Below are 4,722 nucleotides of genomic sequence, written 5' to 3'. Positions count from 1 at the left end.
TGCCAGGAATATAATTGGATTTTAAAATCCTCAACTGACAGAACTCTATTTTTTACCTTGGCATATTCAAACCATTCATATTTACTGTTATACTGAGAGAGTTGTGTGTTTATCTGCCATGTTACTGTTTGCTTTCTATTTAATCCAAATACCTTATATTTTTTTTCCTCTCTTCATGATTTCTTATGACTTATCCAAATATTCAGATCATTTCATTTCCCTGTATTTCGTTTCCCTTCTGGCTATATTTTTTTGGTGGTGGGGGGTGATTCTTGTAAAGGTTATCTAAGCATTTCTCACTTTATTAAATATTGCTAACCTTACATTTAAAAAAATATATTTAAACAGGTATCAAAATATTCTCCAAGACATATTAGGAAAACATATAAAAATGAAAATAGCAGTTATGAATTAATGCCAGAATTAATTGAGTCCATGTGTTTTGGCACGTGCTGTATGCTTGTTGAAGGCTGAGGACTACATTCTCCAGAACACTTTTCTCTCTGGATCTGGTTGGAGTTGACCTAAGTAGAAGGGCACACAGCTTGGAAGGTGAGATCATTAACTGTTGAGCAAAAAGTCACTACTCCAAAGGGTCATCGTGGTCAAGTGCAATGACAGACAACTGCAGAGACAACTGGTAGACCAGCCTGTCTTTCCCTCCCTGGTTGGCATCAGATTCATCTGGCTTACTGGCCCTGCTGAGTATCCCTGTCCCTGGGCCACCACCAGGCATGTGGCTGTGGACCTGCACAGGTGACAGTTCTTAGAGGCAACATCTCCTGGAGGCAGGTCTCTTGCCCTTTGTGGTCCCACCTCTGTAACTGGAAAGGAAAACTCCTGTTCATTCTGCTCCAGGTAAGCAGGTGGCCACTGCGTCTCTGAGTGTCCACTCTCTTTAGACCTTCAATTCCAGCTCCTCCCACATCTCTGAGCTCTGACTTCTAGAATAAGCCCTGTTCCCGCACAACACCAACATCTATGTTTCAGACAGAATACAGACTGAGAATTGAATAAAACCGATGACATTTTACATTATTAAACTGTAAGGTTCAGAATTAATGCATAATTATAATGAGTCTTCAGTGATCAGAAGGAGTGCTTTGAAACAAAAGGTGAAAATGATTTTAAAATACAAAGAAAATTGACAGAAACACAACTTTATGCTGCCTAAATTTGAAAACACTGATGAAATAGATGTTTTGTTAGAAAGATACAAAAAAACTCAGATGGATTTGATAATAAATAGAACACCAGGAGAGAACTCTTAAAAATTTAAAATGTATCAGAAATCTGTCTTCAATGTTACTGTGAGCAGATGATTTTACAAATCATTATCCTAAAATATTTAAGGAAAGCATACCACTACTTAAGCTATATAAGAGAGTTGCAGATGTGAAAACTTTAATAAGATATTTGTGTATATCATCTACTAGTGCATTTCAGTAATACTACACCATGCCTAAATAGATTTTTTATTGCTGGAGAGGAGGATCATGGAATAAAATGAAACTGTTCTCTAATTCTTCAATGAATAAATAGGTCAAGGGAGAAAGGTTCTGGGATATTTTTATAAATATAAAGAATGCGTTTAATAATATTCATTTCTAAATTAAAAAAAAAAAAACTTTTAGAACTAAGAATAAAATGTCATTCCTATTGCAAACCAGCTTAAAATTAGGTTAGCAATGAAAAATATGGTTATTCCCGTTAAAATCAAAAAGAGACCATTCCTATATTGCTGATTTGAAAATTTTAGACACTAGAGTAAAATGAGAAAAACATGAAATTGCATACTTAAAGAAGGAGGTGACAGTATCTGTTTTTATAGGTGATTTGATCATCTACCTGAAAGACACAAAGAAGTCAACTGAGTAAAGCTATTTGAATAACAAACTCTAGTTGGTGATTGGTTACTGATCCAATGCATAGAAATTGATAACTTTCCAACATAGCAGCAATAACTGATAAGAAAAATCTACATATATTCAATAAAAAGTATAAAGGTACTAGCAACACACCTAAGGAGACAGAATGTGCAGAATTACTCTGATATAATGAACATTTTTAGTTCATGTAAAAATTTTTAAATAAGTACAGGGAGCATTCTTTTGGATAGGAGACTTGGGCTAATTCTTACATATATTTACTTAATACAATTTGATAAAATCAATTTATAGAATCTAAATCAGTAACATAACTTATTATATTTAAGTTCTGCATCTTAATCAGGATTTTGTTTTGAATGTAACAATTATTTTAAGATTTACCTGGAATTGCCGCAGTCTGGCTGGGCACACAATCACGAGCCACCACACAGCTTGTAGATTCAAACAGCAACTCTTTATTCCCGAACTCACACCAGCCGTCTACAATCACGTTCTGGGGAAATCCACGTTCTCTGCCCAAATCCACCCCCACTGGGCTTCTGTCTCCCAAAAAATACTGTCTGAATCCCGTGAGAACTCAAGGGGAACTCAGGCAGCAGGATACGCCCTATTCCCAGCAGGAATAATCTTAAACCTGGAACCACCCTAAACCCGGATAGTCCTAAACCGGGAACGCCCTAAACTCGGATCATCCTAAACCGGGAACACCCTAAACCCGGATCCGCCTTGGTCCTTGAGCAAGGTCACCTACATGCAATGTCACTGCAAAATGTTCTATTTCCACGAGTCCTTCCACTAAGCAACATGGGGTATGCTGGCAAGGAAATTGTCATACCTACTTGGCTAATGGCTCCCAGCATGGAATAATATATTTGCTGGAATATATAATTTAAAAAAATATGTCTCAGTGGAAGGATATCTATCAGATATTAAATATACCAACTTATAACCTAAAAATTAAAAAGATTTTTCTTTTTGTCAAGTAGTGGATAAGCAAATGTTTGGAACAAAATAGAAACTTTAGAAACATACTAAGAGTTTGCAAGACTTTATTATGTTATACTCTCAATCATTGGAGAAAAAATTATACATGGAATGAAGGACTAATTATTTAGGAAAAAGGATTTTCTATCTATTTATTTATTTAATCAGTTATACATGACAGCAGAATGCTCTTTGATTCATTGTACACAAATGGAGCACAATTTTTTACTTCTCTGGTTGTACCCAAAGTAGGGTCACACCATTCATACAATTACACATGTACTAGGATAATAATGTCCATCTCATTCCACCATCTTTCTTACCCCCATACCCCATTTCCCACTCCCCTTTGCCCCATCCAAAGTTCCTCCACTCATCCCATGCCCCCCCCCCTTTATGGATTATCATCCACTTATCAGAGAAAACATTCAGCCTTTGGTTTTTGGGGATTGGCTTACCTCACTTAGCATGATATTTGCCAACTCCATCCATTTACCTGTAAATGCCATAATTTTATTCTCTTTTTGCTGAGTAATATTCCATTGTGTATGTGTGTGTGTGTGTATGTGAACTGCTATGAACATTGATGTGGCTTCATCACTATAGTATGCTGTTTTTAAGTCCTTTAGGTACAGACCAAGGAGTGGGATAGATGGGTCAAATGGTGGTTTCATTTCAAGTTTTCTAAGGAATCTCCGTACTGCTTTTCAGATCAGTTTCACCAATTTGCAGTCCCACCAGCAATGTATGAGTGTGCCAGGAAAAAAAAAAAGATTTTCTATCTTATATTTTACACACAAAAAATACATTTAAAAGGCTTTAACATTTTCAATGTAAAAATACAAAAAAATAGATGTTGGAAATGAATATAGATATTCAGGTGAGGAAATAGTAAGCATGACTTAAGTTAGAAAAACTAACCAATGAATAGTTCTTCCTTTCAACTTGGTTGATCATTTTCTTAAAGTATCATACTATAAAAGCTTCCAGAATCAAAATGTCCCTTGTGTCAACTTTAACAGAAAATAAACAAAGTTAAGAGGTTATGAAGGAAAGTTCTTCACAGTTGCCCACAGTGACTGTCACAAAAGGTTCTACCAGAGCCACGGAAATGCACAAAGTCCTTGTAGCCCTGCACAGAGCCCACCTGCCAGGATGCCTGTCCAGCCACTGTCCAGCCACTGCCATCGACTGGCATCCCCCTTGGGCTTGATCCTTGAGGTCAAGGAGACTTGCATTGGAATGTCTCGTGCTGTCGTCCTTGATTTTCCTTGACAGCTTCCCCTTGCCTCGACCTCTGAACGTGCCGCTCACCATGGCACCCGTGTTCTGGCTGCATTGGACCCTGGATGAACTTGATTCTCTTTGGAGAGTCTCTCTGCCTGTTACTTAGTTTGACAATACTAACCCGTGATCCACCAGTCGGAAACAATATAAATTGTGCCCCTAAATCATTCTTTTGTAAGAAAAACTTTCAAAATTAGAAGATTTTTCCTTATAATTTGTACATATTAACATATAATGTATATTATATTTACATATAATTTATTTACCATAAATTTCATTTTTTTCTCCTATAAAATATGTCAAATTTTAGACATTGGGAGACAAGATTGGAACTTGAATTTAAACTTGTCTGTTTTTTAAAAACTGCATTAGAATATAAGTGAGCGTCAGTGTTGGCATTATTGTTCACAGTTATTTTGAAAGTCTGAATTCTGGAAATGCCTTTCCTGAAGCAGCATCTTTTGTTTCCTTTGGGCATTTTGCAAATATGTGCCTTTGGAGCAGAGCGTCCCATTACCCCCTGAAATACTATGAGAACATCCCATGGTTGGTCATCTCATTG

General features: G+C 36.6%; 1 long non-coding RNA gene across 1 annotated transcript; it reads right to left on the bottom strand.

The window, feature by feature from the left end:
* Window positions 1-2,321: 2,321 nt before the first annotated feature.
* LOC131423659 (uncharacterized) lies at window positions 2,322-2,766 on the bottom strand. Its single transcript, XR_009225516.1, has 2 exons — window positions 2,605-2,766; window positions 2,322-2,571 (listed from the first exon to the last, which is right to left on the bottom strand). It is a non-coding gene; the product is annotated as an uncharacterized LOC131423659 (long non-coding RNA).
* Between the last annotated feature and the right edge of the window lie 1,956 nt (window positions 2,767-4,722).

Source organism: Marmota monax, unplaced genomic scaffold (assembly GCF_021218885.2).
Source record: "Marmota monax isolate L192 unplaced genomic scaffold, Marmota_monax_Labrador192_F-V1.1 WCK01_AAM20220418_F8-fsc00082, whole genome shotgun sequence".
Classification (NCBI taxonomy): Eukaryota; Metazoa; Chordata; class Mammalia; order Rodentia; family Sciuridae; genus Marmota; species Marmota monax.
Note: the sequence above shows the minus strand (reverse complement) of the source record. Positions and strands in the feature narration are given on the sequence as shown.